Below are 17,736 nucleotides of genomic sequence, written 5' to 3' on the forward strand. Positions count from 1 at the left end.
CTGAATTTAGGATTGTGAAAGGAAGGAGATTCTATTTCATTAAAATTTGCCTTATAAGATCAAATTCAGAGGGTAAAACATTTTAAGGTTTTGCTCAATCTCATGTAATCATGAGAGTCTCTCTTTTTTTCCATCCTATACTACAGCCTGAATTGCTTGCCCAGAACACCTGAGGTCACCTTGTGGTCTATGCCACACTACACATTCCTTCTATATCTTCCTCGGGAAACATATGGCATCAAGGGGCCCCAGGCCCTGTATTGTTTGTCTTGTAGAAGCTACAAGAAAAAAAACCACTGGGAGGGTGTAGAGAGAGATCTCAGCTAGTAAAGGACTTGCCGTGCAAGCATGAGCACCTGAGTTCAATTCCCAATGCCCAAGCGGGGTATGGAAATCCAGTTGTGGAAGTGTGCACCTTTAAATCCTACCATAGGGAAACAGAGATCTCTGTAATTTTCTGGCTAGTCAATTTACTAGAGTCCAGGTTCAATGAAAGACCCTGTCTCAAAAAATAATAAGGTGGAGAACAAATGAAGACATTTCCTTGACCTCTGGTTTCCACATACATGCATGCACACATATGTACACACAAGTATACACATATGAATATATATGTGTACACACACACTATATATATATATATATATATATATATATATATATATATATATAACCTAGAGCTCAAATTCAGTCTTTACTAGCAGTATAACTGGGGATGAGGAAGAATAGGATAACAACCCACCACCCAGCTGAAAGCTACCATACACATGGGAGGGTCCTTCTGGACAGCTGCCAGCTGCCTGAGAATCCCTTCAGAAAGGAGAGCTATGAGGAAGATACTACCTATCTGACCTGCACATGTGAGTAAAATCTCACAACCAAAGCCAGCTACCCTAGTTTCTCCAAATCATGGATCTTAAAGACACAGTTACCCCCACCACCCACCATGAACCTCCCCTGAGCCCAACCATGAGTGCACAGAGGTTATGTGAGTCACTTGTTAGATTGCTCTTAAAATATTTAGAATAACAACAAAAGAGTCTTCAAAGATAGAAAAGAGCCTCTCTAAGAGGGAGTGGGGAGAACACCAACCTCTCCTGTCACATGATATATCTGAGGAATAAGTAAAAATGAGGAGTATGATACTTGAGAGATACAGACCTCTTAGGGTATGTCAAACAATGATGTGCACCCTTCCATCTGACTGCTTAGGAGGCCTACTCAGGGTACCCCAGAACAGCACAAAGGTTTCACCTCTTGAGCTTCCTACCAAAGAGGAGAGGTGGCTTTCAAAGGATAGTACCTCTCTCTCCACCACATCTGTTGGAAGCATGATCCAGGGGAGAGAAGGTGAGAACAGGAGTCCAGAAATTTCACTTCCCTTACTGTGTCTATAAACAGCCTACAAACAGCATCTGTAATACATGCACTCAAAACACACTATCAGCTTCATTATGAGAGAGCCCCTGGCATGTTGTTGGGGTGAAAGGTCACAAGTATCTGTCCTGAGCCTCAGTCAGTGATGCCTTCTGTGCTCTATTTCCTGCTAGAGAAATATCTCCTTTCATGCCTAGGCCTGGCACAGAACATAGACTATCATTATCACATAAATAAAAACAACCCAAAAAGCACCAACCAAACCCCCTCCCAAATCTCCACTGGGCATGAACAAATGCAAGACTGCCTAAAATATGCTCCCTAGTCAGTCCCAAGGCTTATTGACAGAGTCATCCTTACCCTGTCTGTAGCTGTAACTATAACTATGAAACCTGCATTTTATAAGATAGCTACCAAAACCAAATTTGCCACAGAAGATTGGTTCATTATGAAAGAAATGAATGGCATCTTCTAGATACTCATGGCATACCCTTGTTGTCTGTTGCAGCTTTGTTCCTGCATGCACACATCTGGTTCCAGGAGCCCAACCCCATCCCCCACAAGAAGTATGTCACCCTGCAGAGTGTACATCACCCAAACAGTATAGGACACACAAGCCCACCCAGAAAACACCACCTTGAACTGTGTTTACCACCCTGCATAAGGCTCCAATAGGTCCTGGTGCAAGGAGGGTGTAGACTGGAGCCACTCAAAAGACCATTGGTATGACACTACTCAACTTCAGCCCTCTGACAAAGTGGGGTGTGGATATGTACCACATGGCAATTTTCAAGAGTCCAAATAGGTCTCAAGCATCCCAGATGCCGCTCTGAAACTAACTGTGCCAGGAACTCCCACTAATGTGCACAAACCAACTCTGGTCATGTGAGAAAGGGCCAGGTAAAAGAATGGAGGAGACTCCTGTCTTAGCAGACATATGTCCAGTCTTAACAAAATGTTATCAATTGAACCACTGATAAATGCTAGAAATTTATTTATCAATCTCTGCAAGGTGGATGTCTGGGGCTATGAACCAATGTGTGTGGGCTCTGGAGTAGGCTACCTTCCTAGCCAATAGGAAGTGCCATTTCACAGTATCATAACTTGATCAAGGAAGCAAAGGAATTCTCAGAAGCCTCTTCACAAGGACACTAATTCCACTCTTGAGGCCCTACTACCTTACTATCAAAAGCTCTGGGATTCAACATATGAATTCCATCCTAGAGACCAAGTTGAAGGCAGGCTTAGTTGAAGCCTAGAGGATGCTGATTCCACCCAAACCCTGAAAACTTCTCAAGGAATTTCATATACTAAAGGACTAAGTGAACTCTGCCTGCATCCAGGAGAGTGGATCATGGCACTTCACATACAGGGTAAGATGGAGTTCCCTTGAACTGCTGTGAGGTATGCGTTACTACTGGGCATGCCTTGCAAACAGTAGCTGTAGAGGACAAGTATCTGCTTCTATAGTTAATTTCTGATGTCCAAGTCCCCCCATGAAACCCATTTTCCTAAAGCTACACTTCTAGAGCTGGCTTCCAGAGCACAACCTGTCTCTGGCAGTCTTACAATGTCTCTGACATAGATCTTGCTGTTTCCTTCCTGTATCATAAACATCACATCTAGACAGGGCCTGCCCTGCGTGGTACATAGAGAGAAAATGGTTTTCTGGGAGCACCACAACACTGCTGAGCACAAGCACCTGAGAACCTATAGAGAATATAAAGGGTAGAAAGTTAACTGAAGAACTCAACCTATGCAGCCATAGAGGCATCATCATCAATGCCACGATTAGACTTTTTGGTAATGTAGCTATTTTAAGGTCACCAAGACTCCTGTAAATATACCCTTACCCATGCTCCAAACAAATAGATGTACGAACCCACTAAGATAGATTCAGTTTGGATTGTAGTTTCTGGTCTTTAACTGATGTCCTATATGGGGTGAGGAGCTGTGCGCTTACATATATCCAGGAAAAAGTAATGTAACAGAAAGCAATCCAGAAACCTCCCTTTAAACTGCCCTATTAGTGCAGAATTCTATCAGATCTTCAAAAAAGACCTAATACCAATATTTCTCAAATTATTCTATTAGATAGAAACAGAAAAAAATACTACCTAAATCATTTTATGAAGCCACAGTTATGCGGATACCTAAACCACACAAAGATCCAACAAAGAAAGAAAATTTCAGACCAATTTCACTTACAAATATTGATGCAAAAAATACTCAATAAAATTCTCACAAACTGATTCCAAGAACACATCAAAACCATCATTCACTAAGATCAAGTAGGCTTCATCCCAAGGATGCAGGAATGGTTCAATATACAGCAATCCATCAATGTGATTCACTATATAAATAAACACAAAGAAAAAAATCACATGATCATCTCATTAGATACTGAAAATGCATTTGACAAAACACAGCCACCCCTTCATCTTAAAGTACTAGAGAGACAAGGAACTCAAGGCCCTTACATAAACATAATAAAAGCAATATACAGCAAACCATCAGCCAATATCAAGTTAAATGGAGAGATACTTGAAGCAATCCCACTAAAATCAAGGACAGGACAAGGCTTCCCACTCTCTCTGTATCTATTCAATATAGTACTTGAAGTTCTAGCTAGAGCAATAAGACAACAAAAGAACATCAAGGGGATACAAATAGGAAAGGAAGAATTCAAGGTATTACTATTTGCAGATGATATGATAGTATACATAAGCAATCCCAAAAATCTACCAGAGAACTTCTACAGCTGAGAAACAACTTCAGCAAAGTGGCTGTATATAAAATTAACTCAAACAAATCAGTAGCCTTTCTCTACACAGAGAATAAATGGGCCAAGAAAGAAATTAAGGAAACAACATTCTTCACAATAGTCACAAATAATATAAAGTATCTTGGAGTAACTCCAACCAAGCAAGTAAAAGATCAGTATGACAAGAACTTCAAGTCTCTGAAAAAAGACTTCAGAAGATGGAAACACCTCCCATGCTCATGGATCAGTAGAATTAACATAGTAAAAAATGGTCATCTTACCAAAAGCAATCTACAGATTCAGTGCAATCCCCATCAAAATTCCAACTCAATTCTTCATAGATAGAAAGAGTTCTCAACTTCATATGGAATAACAAAAAAAAAAAAAAAAAAAAACCCAGGATAGTGAAAACAATTCTCAACAATAAAAGAACTTCTGGGGAATCACCATCCCTGACCTCAAGCTGTACTGCAGAGAAATAATGATTAAAAACAGCATGGTATTGGTACAGAGACAGACACATAGATCAATGAAATAGAATTGAAGACCCAGAAATAAACCCACACAACTACGGTCACTTGATTTTTGACAAAGACGCCAAAACCATCCAGTGGGGGGAAAACAGCATTTTCAACAAATGATGCTGGTTTAACTGGGGGTCTGCATGTAGAAGAATTGATCTATTCTTATCTCCTTGTACAAAGCTAAAGTCCAAGAGGATCAAGACCCTCCACATAAAACCAGATACACTGAATCAAATAGAAGAGAAAAGTGGGAAAGAGCCTCAAACACATTGTTAGAGGGGAAAATTTCCTAAACAGAACACCAGTGGCTCAGGCTCTAAGATCAACAATTGACAAATGAGACCTTATGAACTTGAAAAGCTCTGTAAGGCAAATGACACAGACAACAGGACAAAATGGCAACCTACAGATTGGGAAAAGATCTTTACCAACCCTACATCTGATAGAGGGCTAATATCCAAAATATACAAAGATCTCAAGAAGTTAGACTCAGAGAACCAAATAACCCTATTTTAAAAAATGGAGTACAGAGCTAAACAAAGAATTCACAACTGAGGAATCTCAAATGGCCAAGAAGCACCCAAAGAAGTGTTCAATTTCCTTAGTCATCAGGGAAATGCAAATCAAAACAACCCTGAGATTCTACCTTACACCAATCAGAATGGCTAAGATCAAAAACTCAGGCAACAGCAGATACTGGCAAGAATGCGGAGAAAGAACACTCCTCCATTGTTGGTGGGATTGAAAGATGATGCAACTACTCTGTAAATCAATCTGGTGGTTCCTCAGAAAATTGGAAATAGTTCTACCTGAAGACCTAGCTATACCACTCTTGGGCATATACCCCAAAGATGCTCTAACATATCACAAGGACATGTGCTCTACTATGTTCATAGCAGCCTTATTTATAATAGCCAGAAGCTGGAAACAACCCAGATGCCCTCAACAGAAAAATGGATACAGAAAATGTGGTACATTTACACAGTGGAGTACTATTCAGCTATTAAAAATGATGACTTCAGGAACTTTGTAGCCAAATGCATGGAACTAGAAAACATCATCCTGAGTGAGGTAACCCAGACCCAAAAGGACATCCACTGCTAAGTGGATATTAGTCCAAAAACTCAGAATAACCACAATACAACTCAAAGACCATATGAAGCTTAACAAGAAGACTAAAGTGTGGCTGTTTCAAACCCACTTAGAAGGAGGAAAAAATAATCACAGGGGGCAGAGGGAGGGACCTGGGTAAGAAAGGGGTGGGGAGGAACAGGAACCGGTATAAGGAGAGACAGGAGAGAAGTCCAGAGGGTCAGGAGAACGAATACAAATAAGAAGCAGAGAGGGTGGGGAACTTGGGGAACCACTAGAAAGTCCCACATGCGAAGGACCCAATGAGGATGACATTAGCCAAAATACTCAACAGAGGGGAGATAGAACCTGAAGATGGCTACTTACCCATCTAAAATTTTTTAACCCAGAATTGTCCTTGTCTAAAGGAAATGCGGGGACAAAAATGGAGCAGAGGCTGAAGGAAAGGCCATCTGAAAACCACCTCACTGTTTGATCTATTCCATCTGCAGACATCCAGTCCTGACATTATCACTGACGCCAAGATGTGCTTGCAGACAGGAACCAGGTATGGCTGTTGTGGAGAGGTTCTGGCAGTGCATGACTAAGGCAGATGCAGATACTCACAGCCAACCACTGGACTGGGCCCAGGGACCTCAATGGAAGAGTTAGAAGGGCTGAAGGAGCTGAAAGAGATTGCAACCGCCATAGGAAGAACAACAGTATCAATTAACCAGACCCCTCAGAGCTCCCAGGGACTAAACCACCAACCAAAGAGTATGCATGGGCCGGTCCATGGCTCCCACCACTATGTAGCAGAGGACTGCTTCATCTGGCATCAGTGGGAGGGGAGGCATTTGGTCCTGTGGAGGCTTGATGCCCCAGAGAAGGAGGATGCTAGAGGGTTGAGGCAGGAGTGGGTGGGTGGGTGAGGGAGCACCCTCTTAGAGGCAAAGGGGAGGGGGATGAGGTGAAGGGTTTGTGGAGAGGAAACCAGGAAGGGGGATAACATTTGAAATGTAAACAAACACAATGATTAATAAATCAATTTTAAAAAGGAAAAAAAAAAACCCTGCCTATTCAGCCTTCAAGAAAGCTGAGTGGATAAAGGCACCGGCTGAGAAGCCTGACACCCCGAGCTCAATCCCAGGGATCTACACAGCGGGAAGAAAGAGCCCAGCTCTCCCATCTCCATATGCACACCACAGAATGTGCACACTCACGCATGCACATGCCAAAAAAATTAATTATATTTTAAAAAATGAAAGTCATACTATGTACAACAGGTGGCAATCCCTTTGAATCACTCCATTGACGTGCTGGCCATCTCTGTAAATTAGCTGCATGCAAATCTAAAAGGTCTTGGAAGGGTGTCCCAATTTGTTCACCTATTTCTGACTCCAGTCAAATTCAGATCGTGTGTGCTAAAATGCCCTCTTTATCTCTTTAAAAACACAAAACTCGAATGACTCTGAGTCATTTCCCATGACTCCCCTAGAGCTGCCATCTAGTTTCCTCACCAGTGCAGCTTAGCGCCTCTCTGAACCACAGAAGTTCCTGTTTATGCCATGCACTGAACCCCAGGTTTGAGAAGTTCAAGTAGGGTCAGAAGTGTATTAAGTCCTAAGTCTATGATCATGGATGTGGGCATCAAGAACCCATAAAACTTGCAGGACCTGCACAGTGATTGGGATCAGGGCTCACACTGGCTCACAGGGAAGCTGCTCCTTCATTGAGCAAAGTAATCACAGGGTTACCTCTGCTGCCAGACACAAAGTCAACTGTCTCCCTTCTAGACCCCACTAATCACACTGAACATGCTGGGAATACTTTTTTCTCAAGATGGTCCACACCCTGGCTCCAAGTACCCACACAGTTCTCTGTAGATCAGGCCTCTCGATTGGGTATGAAAGCTGAAGAGCCCCAAGGCTTCTGGAAAAACGGAGCTCTCTGGCCCTAAGACTGCAGTAGGCAAGGTGAGACCCATAGGGAAATGGAGAGGACCCAGATGGCTCAGGCCCAGGCATAACTGTGTACAACTCAGCGTGTGCTAGAGTTGAGCAGCTACCATGTTCCTCCCCTACAAAAAGATCACTTGAAGATGGTTGGATGTATGATATGGTCTAAGGGAAACATTTTAGTGTAATGTCCCAGCAAGGCGGCTGAACTAGAAGGCTCAGAACACAGCCTGGCTACCTCACTCTTCACTTTTCAACAAACTACTTTCTCTTTAAAACAAACAAACAAAAAACTATTCTAATTTCATTTTACAAAGAATTGTAAGGCTGTGTCAACCCATTTGGAATAATGAAGATTAATCTTATGAATAAATAGCATACACTGAGGCAAGGTCTGGTGCTGCCCGGTCACTTAGTGTGTAGCCCTCAGAGCTAGAGAGGGATCTAACCTGGACTTATCTATGCCCTCATCTCAGGTGGGCCCCTTCCAAGAGAGTCATGAGGGGCAGATGAACTCAGCCTCTAGAGCAGGAAGCAGGAAGATGGAGGAAGGAAAGACAAGGGGATGGAAAGGGCCTCCATTAAGTAATCTCTCCCTTTGCCAGCTGCTACCTCACCACTAGAAGTTCATGGCTTTAGCTTGTAGTGGGTCACTAGTATTTCCTATTCTGTAAAGGTGTCTGGATGAGGAGGGTACTGCTGTGTTGTCAAGCACTAGTCACTCTATGGACTCTGTTTGGGCAATAACATGCCTTGGAGATGAAGCCAAGTGCTGTGAAAGCAGCGTCCTACCAAGTGAGAGGGTGTCCAACATCAAACGCAGCTGGGAAGGTGGTAACAGCAGACATCAACAAGTTAAAACTGGGGACACTCCCAGATAGTGAGGCACCAGAGAGGGGGCTGAGACAACCATAGTCAGCCCGGGCAGGAAAGACAGGCTGTATTAGTCATTTTTCTGAAAGTATGACCAAGGCAATTTAGAGAAGAAAGGGCTAATTTGAGATCATGATTCCAGAGAGATAAGAGTCCCTCGTGGAATGGAGCCATGACAAATGGTAGGCAGGCAAAAGGGAGCAAAGAGCCGAGAGCGTTCATCTCAACCACAGGCACAGAGAAGAGAGAGAGAGAGAGAGAGAGAGAGAGAGAGAGAGAGAGAGAGAGAGAGAGAGAGAGAGAGACAGAGAGAGAGAAAGGGGGAGGGAGAGAGAAGAAGGGAGGGAGGGAGAGAGAAGGGAGGGAGAGAGGGAGGAAAGGAGAGGAAGGGAGGGAGGGAGAGAGAAGAAGGGAGGGAGAGACGGAGAAGAAGGGAGGGAGGGAGAGAGGGAGAAAGAGAAAGGGGGAGGAGAGATAAGAAGGGAGGGAGGGAGAGAGAGGAAAAGAGGGAAGGAGGGAGAGAGGGAGGAAAGGGGAAGGAGAGATAAGAAGGGAGGGAGGGAGAGAGAAGAAGGGAGGGAGAGAGGGAGAAGAAGGGAGGGAGGGAGAGAGCGAGAGAGAGAAAGGGGGAGGAGAGATAAGAAGGGAGGGAGGGAGGGAGGGAGAAGAAGGAAGGGGGAGAGAGAGGGAGGAAAGGGGAAGGAGAGATAAGAAGGGAGGGAGGGAGAGAGAAGAAGGGAGGGAGGGAGAGAGAAGAAGGGAGGGAGAGAGAGGGAGGAAAGGAGAGGAAGGGAGGGAGAGAGAGGAAAAGAGGGAAGGAGGGAGAGAGGGAGGGAGGGAGGGAGAGAGGGAGGGAGAAGAAGGGAGGGAGAGGAAGGGAGGGAGGGAGAGAGAGAGAGAACTGGAAGTGGTGCTGGGCTTTTATTTCAAACCCTGTTACCAGTGGCATACTCTCTCCAGAAAAGCTGCACTACCTAACCCTCCCCAACAGTCCCACCAGCTGAAGAACGAGTGTTCAAATGTCTGAGACTATGAGGGACATTTCCCATCTAAACTACAACCTTTCCTTTGCCTCCACAGCCTCATGTCCATGTCATAATGTGAAGTTCATAGTATCTCACTTCAAAAGTCCCCATTACCTTTTATACTCTCAACGTGAAGTTTAAAATCCCCAAACCCAAAGTTTTTTCTGGGACTCAAGGAAATCTCTTCATTATAAACCCTGTAAAATCAGAAGAGCAAATTACACATTTTCAACATGTAATGGCACAAAATATACATAACCATTCCAGAAGGGAATGTAGAAAGGAAATACTCGGTCAAGGCTAAACCAGAACCCAGCAGGAAAGACAAGTTTATTTATTTATTTATTTATTTATTTATTTATTTTTATTCACTTTACATCCCAATATTCACCCCTCTCTCGCAGCTCCTTCCCCCATTTGTCTCACCCCTTCTCCTTTGAGAAGGGGGGCCCTGGGTACCACCTCTCACCCCTCTCCCCACATTAGTCCCTGCAGGGCTGGGTGCATCCCCTCTCTCTCTGAGAAGGATAAGGCAATCCAGTTAGGGGAACTGGATCCACAGGCAGGCTACAAATTCAGGGACAGCCCCACTCAAGTTGTTGGGGGACCCACATGATGACCAAGCTGCACAGCTGCTACATATGTAGGGGGAGTGGCTAGGTTGAGTCCATGCTTGCTCTTTGGTTGGTAGTTTAGTCTTTGGGAACCCCCAAGGGTCCAGGTTAGTTGGCCATGTTGGCCTTTCTGTTTAGTTCCTATTCTCTTCAGGTCCCTCAATCCTTCCAGTACCTCCACAAGACTCTCTGAACGCCGTCTAATGTTTGGCTAGGAATCTCTGTGTCTGTCTCAGTCAGCTGTTGGATAGAGCCTCTCAGAGGACAGTTGTGCTAGGATCCTGTCTGCAAGCTTAACATAGGATCATTAATAGTTCAGGGACTTGTTACCCATCAAAAGATGGGTCTCAATTTGGGCCAGTTATTGGCTGGCCATTCCTTCTGTCTCTGCTCTATCTTTGTCCCTGCACATCTTGTAGGCAGGACACATTTTAGGTCAAAGATTTTGTAGGTGAGTTGCTGTCCTTCTCTCTGCACTGGAAGTACTGCCTGACCATAGGAAGTGGTCACTTCAGGATCCATAACCCCAGTACTAGGATTTTACAGAGACCTGGGTGGGGACAGGGAGTCCAGGGTGGCAATGGTGTCACTCTAACTGACACCAAATCTTGTAGCTCCATGTCCAGTGTCAAAAGGCTTCTATGCTCTGTTCTTCCCAATTTGTTGCTTGCAACATTTGCCTCTCTCTTGATTCCACTCCCTATAAGAACTCTCCTCGACTGATGTTTCATGGTTCTGGCATCTTCAGACATTCATAGTTTCATGTAATGATTTTTTTTTTTGTGGCCTCTAACCCCAACAACATAGCTATAAGAGGAATCCCAGCCCAGAATTGTTTATACCAGTTGCATCTCAATTCAACATTCAAAGGAAGTCTTTCTGATCAAGTAAACATTGTTCGACTGAGCATCATCAGAATTCAGGATGAGAGTCCTGTATGCAGCTGCACACACACACACACACATACACACACACACACACACACACACACACACACATACACACACACACACACACACACACACACATACACACATACACACACACACACATACACACACACACACATACACACACACACACACATACACACACACACACACATACACACACACACACACACACACACATACACACACACACACACACACACACACACACACACACACACACACACGGAGCCTGATTTGGCCCTGAAGCCAAAGTGGGTTCCCCAAACATCTCTGGCACTGACCCAGACCCATGAGTGAAGCATTCTTAGACTCTCTGCCAGCACCGTTGCTCAGCAAGGAACAGTACATATCCAACATCATTCCAAACTCTGAAGATGGTCTGCTTCCTACCAGACATGATAGCTTGAGTTTGTTCATCCAACAGTAAAAGCCTCCAGCCAGCTCCAGGCAGAAGGAAAGGTGAGCATGGAGTCTCACCATCCTCACTACAAGCCTGACTTCACAGAGACTATAGTCAGGAAGTGTTTTGGAGTCCTTACCCAAGCCTACCTGTGAGGCCATGACGTGGGACACACAGGCCTACCTCACTCCAACCACTCTTTCTTCCATCCTCTCTGCTGCTCTACTCTGACCACCACCCAAACAGATATCTGTCTCAGGACACCAGTGTGTATACCATTTTAGAAAATGTAGGGCAAAGAACTTTAGTTAAAAAAATTCAAAAAACACAAAGCAAAACCCATGTTCTATGCTACTGCCTGCTCTCCATGAATAATGAGGGACTCTGGACACAGCTGATGGCTCAACTCATCCTTACACAAGGCCTGAGTGTGAGTTCATCTGTATCTCTGAGTGGGGTGTGGCAGCAAGATGACTTAAGCTAGTTCCCCAGACAAAAGAAGAAACCAAATAGCACCTTCTTTCCTTCTGAGTCAGAGATGCAAGCAGTAGTTGTGCCGGTCTGATCAGGAGAGTTGATGCCTCCACGTGAACTGATCTGACAGTATCTGACCACCTTGTACTGCACAGCTGGGGAATCTGAGTCAGTTCCATGCCCAAGGACATTCTTAGCTGGCATAGCCTCTGCCTGAAAGAACAGGCCTGACAGGTCCTCAGATATCCTTCTCAATGAATGTTGAAGTTCTGGCTAGAAGAGATATTGCCTTTCTTTCCCCTTACATGATCCAGCCCCTTTAGAACTTCCATTTTGATAAAGATAAAATATCTCTCTCCCTCAGGTCTTCCAAACATTCACTTAGAAGCTTGTATCATTACCATCAATGTCAAAGAATAGCATCTATTTAACAAACACTAAATTCTGGGTGCTTTCCCATCCTATCTTCTCACCTTATTATTAAAGTCTAACTCACTGCAGCTCCTTTGCATGATACTATCAACACTTGTCTCTCACTAGAAAGTCATCAGGCAGACAGAAAGGCAAACATATCTAATAAATTGAAACCGCATCAGAGCTAGAACTGATCTTGACAGGTGGTTTGGAACAATCAGAACAGGAACTACAAGAACAGATGTAAGCAAGCAGATAATAGAGAATTTCAGAAAGAATCAAAATGATCCCAAAGGTCAGAGCAGACCCTACTCTGGCATCTCCAGAAGTGCCCCCCTTCTCACGTAGACAGCAAACATATGGATGGTGAATGTATCTTTAGAGGCCATGGATTTTTCCATACCTGGCTTCCCTCAGTGGTTTATCCCACCAAACTAGTCCACTGATTGCTCAAGTCCACTGATTGCTTAGTCACTCCAGCTATCACATCTCCATCCTAGCAGAAGGCTCAAGGGATAGTCATGTTGCTTTCTGATAGCTCAGCCAGACATCTGCTGGTTGGTGGCCCAGTTCACAGGTGAAATGTATAGCTCCAAGACCGTAGTGCTGATAGACAGGAATGTCCTTTAACACTACATCACAAGTCACCCCAACATGGTAACACTTGTGATCAAACTACTGAGACCAAAATACTGTAACGGAAATGAAGACTTCATTAGCCCATTAGACAAAACTGATAGAATACTTGATTTACATATATGACATTAGAAACTACCAAACTTGAAAAGCAAAGAGGAAAAAGACTGAAACAACAACAACAATAAAATAGGTCTGAATACCCAAGATCTGTGAGATACCTGCAGAAGGTGTCTCACACAGTGACATCACAGTGGCTGGGACTCAGTGTCAGACATCAAACTACCATCTTTACAATCTGAGAGAATGAAGTCCAAGAGCAAACTGAAACAATTCCAAAGATGTTGCCTAGACCTACAATCTTCGAAAGAAAGAAAGAAAGAAAGAAAGAAAGAAAGAAAGAAAGAAAGAAAGAAAGAGAGAGAGAGAGAGAGAGATAAGGAGGAAAAATATGGAAGAATCCAGAAGAAATGATTGCTCTTCAGAGGAGCAAGAAAAAGAACTATGTCCCATATATCAGAGATTATGCAGAGCACGGTGCAATGCTTAAACGTACTAGAAAAGAAACTACCATGGGCTGAAGAGATGGCCTGGCAGTCGAGAGCTTGCTGCTCTTCCAGAGGACCCAAGTTCAATTCCCAGCACCCATCTCACTACCACCTGTAACTCCAGCACCCACAGAAACAGACTCACACAAAAACACATAACAACTAATAAAAATAAGTAAATACATTTTGAAGAAATAGCCAACCTTGAATCTTTACCTTGTAATAGTGTCCCTTGAAGGTAAAGCAAGATCTGCCTTTTTGTATAATGTCAAAGGCTCTTCAGAGAGAAGGGAAAGTATACAGTTCAAAAACTCAGGTATAAAAGGAAAAGAAAATCATTAAAGAAAGTAAAGTTAAAAAAATATCTTTCCTTCTTTCTTTCTTTCTTTATTTTTAAATAGGTCTCTCAACATAGCCCTGGCTATATAAACCAGGCTGGCCTTAAGCTCACAGAGATCCACCTGCCTCTGCCTCCCTCGTTCTGAAATTAAAGGCATGCACCACACCTAGCTAAAACATCTATATTTCTTATTTTTGGACCAGAAAGGTGTGTGTTTTACCATTGAGCCATATTTTTAGTTCTCTTTATTATTAATAATTTATCAAGTAAATATGTTTGTCCAAAGTAATGGCAGCTATGGCATGTTTGCTTATGCATACATTAAACCTACACAGACCTATAGATGAACACCTATATACGTGATATAATGTGCAACAGCAGTAACATAGGAGTGAGAAATGGAGAGGCAGAAATGCTTCATCATTGTTTAAGCCTCTTGCACTTCCTGAAGGGTTGACAGTTTGTTGAAAGATAATTTATAGATTGTGAAGAACAATCACTGAAACTTAAAAAAAAATAAATACAACAGATGCAGTATGAATGAAGAGGAAATGGAGTAGTATTAAATGTTCAAAATCATAAAAGGGAGAAAAAATTAAGAGCAAAATTGGGAAGAACAAGGGTACCAAACAGAAACAGTCACAAACATTGCAGATGTTGGTCTAGTTATATTAATGATCCTGTAAGAACCAATGGTCAAAAACCATCAGAAAATATTTTTTAAAAAAGAAGACAACTATATACTTTATATATGCAACTTTCTTTAAATATAGAGATATGTATAGATTAAAATATATGGGCTGAAAAATATATGCCATACTTAAGCTAACAAAAAAGGCATGTCCAATAATTCCAAATAGAGTCGAATTCAAATATATAAAAGATGTAAGTATGTAATATAAACTACAAAACTCCTAGAAGATAGCATAAAAACCCCACATGACCTTGGTTGGGGTTTTTAGTGATTTTTTTTTTAGATCCAACACTAATACCAATGATACAACCTATAAAAGAAATTAATAAACTGATTCACTGGAAATGGCTGCTCAGTAACAGACATTTTCAAGAAAATTAGAGAGTGAGTCACAGACATATCCAATGAAAGATCACTCACCAAAACAAACGAAAAACATCTTTTAAATTTTTATTGGTTATTTTATTTACTTACATTTCAAATGTTATCTCCCTTCCCAGTTTTCCCTCCACAAGCCCCCTATCCCTTCCTCCCTCCCATTGCCTCTACGAGGGTGCTCGCCCACTCACCCACCCACTCCTGCCTCAGTGCCCTAGTGTTCCCCTATCCTGGGTCATCAAGCCTCCACAGGACCAAGGAGCTCCCCTCCCAGATAAGGCAATCCTCTGCTACATAATCAGCTGGAGTCATGGGTCCCCCCCCCCCCGCCCCCTGCCCCCCTTGCCCCCCCTGCCCCCTGCGCCCCCCCCCCCCCCGTACTCTGTGGTTGGTTTAGTTCCTGGGAGCTTTGGCGTTCTGGTTGGTTGATATTGTTATTCTTCCTATGAGGTTGCAAACCTCTTCAGCTCCTTCAGTCCTTGCCCTAACTTTTCCATTGGGGTCCCCACACTCAGTCCAATGTTTGGCTGTGTACATGTGTACATATACGTCTGTATTGGTCCAGCTCTGGCAGAATCTCTCAGGAGACAGCTATACCAGGCTCCTGTCAGCATGCACTTCTTGGCATCAGCAGTAGTGTCTGGGTTTGGTATCAGCAGATGGGATGGATCCCTAGGTGGGGCAGTCATTTTCATTTCTGATTTTGTTAATTTGGATACTATCTCTGTGCCCTCTGGTTAGTCTGGCTAAGGGTTTATCTATCTTGTAGATTTTGTCAAAGAATCAGCTCCTAGTTTTGTTGATTCTTTGTATAGTTTTTTGTTGTTGTTGCTGTTGTTGTTTCTACTTGGTTGGTTTTAGTCCTGAGTTTGATTATTTCCTGCCATCTAATCCTCTTGGGTGCATTTGCTTCTTTTTGTTCTAGAACTTTCAGATGTGCTGTTAAGCTGCTAGTGTATGCTTTCTCCAATTTCTTTATGGAAGTACTCAGAGCTATGAGTTTTCCTCTTAGCACTGCTTTCATTGTGTCCTGTAAGCTTGAGTATGTTGTATCTTCATTTTTTTTTAAATTCTAAAAAGTCTTTAATTTCTTTCTTTATTTCTTCCTGACCGAGTTATCATTGAACAGACAGTTGTTCAGCTTCCATGTGTGTGTGGGCTTCCTGTTGTTGTTGAAGATCAGCCTTAGTCCGTGGTGATCTGATAGGATGCATGAGGTTATGTTGTGGGAGGAATTGGAAAATGAACCCACAGACTTCCTGTGCTAGAGTCTGGCACCAGCTGGCCGTCAGCCCGGGGCCCACGAGACGTTGGCATGGCTACTGCTTCCACCAGCCAGCTCCAAGGCCTCCACGGCTCTAGGCATGGCCCCTGAGCCAACTCTGTCACCCCCACAGCGCTCAGCTTAGCCCCAGACAATAACTGCTAGACTTGCAGTTAGATATAGCAATACCCAGTAACCCAGTAAAGTAAAACTCTAAAGCTTAAGATAAACCAAATAGATTTATATATCAGCAAATACTCAATACATAAGATGCCCACACAATTTGAATTGTTATCCCAATTATCTAACCTTCTGATAAGTATAACTATCAGAGACTGCTAGAGATACACGGGTACATGGTACATGTCTGTAGCCGGTTTGCCTCTCTTGCTCCTCCCCCTCCCCTCTCCCTGCGGGTTTTTTTCTCCTCCCAACTCCTAGCTCCGCCTTCCTCTTCCCTGTCCAACGACAGGACTCCCGCTGCAAATACATTGGGCAGGAAATTTCTGCCACAGGATCATTTCAATCTTCTTGTGTTGTTTGAGGCTTCTTTTTTGTCTGATTATATGGTCAGTTTTGGAGAAGGTACCTTGAGGTGCTGAGAAGATGGTATATTCTTTTGTTTTAGATATCTGTTAAGTCCATTTGGTTCATAAATTCTGTTAGTTTCACTGTGTCTCTGTTTAGTTTCTGTTCCCATGATCTGTCCATTGGTGAGAGTAGGGTGTTAAAGTCTCCTACTATTATTGTGTGAGGTTCAATGTGTACTTTGAGCTTCAGCAATGTGGGTTTTTTTCATATGTGGTGCCCTTGCATTTGAGGCATAGATGTTCAGAATTAAGAGTTCCTCTTGATGGATTTTTCTTTGATGAGTATGTAGTGTCCTTCCACATCTTTTTTGATATATTTTAGTTGAAAGTCTATTTTATTGGATATTAGAACTGCTACTCCAGCTTGTTTCTTGGGACTGTTTGCCTGGAATTTTTTTTCCAGCCTTTTAATTTAAGGTAGTGTCTGTCTTTGTCACTGAGGTGTGTTTCCTGTATGCAGCAAAAATGCTGGGTCCTGTTTACATATCCAGCCTGCTAGTCTATGTCTTTTTATTGAAGAATTGAGTCCATTAATGTTGAGAGAGATTAAGAACAAATGATTGTTGCTTCCTGATATTTTTGTTCTTAGATGTGGAATTATGCTTGTGTGGTTCTCTTCTTTTGGGTTTATTATGTGGTACCAGGTACCAAAATTAAGTCAGAATCAAACAAAACAACTTTAAATTTCTATCAATACACAATAATTAAACAAAACCCTTCCAGACTTATACACACTGTTCCTTAATCACCAAAAGTCAGAATAAAAATACCAAAAAGATACCTTGGTGCAGCAAGGCTAGGGCCCTAGCTACCCTGGCTGACATCTGATGGGCCAAACT

This window comes from Arvicanthis niloticus, chromosome 6, assembly GCF_011762505.2.
Source record: "Arvicanthis niloticus isolate mArvNil1 chromosome 6, mArvNil1.pat.X, whole genome shotgun sequence".
Taxonomy (NCBI): Eukaryota; Metazoa; Chordata; class Mammalia; order Rodentia; family Muridae; genus Arvicanthis; species Arvicanthis niloticus.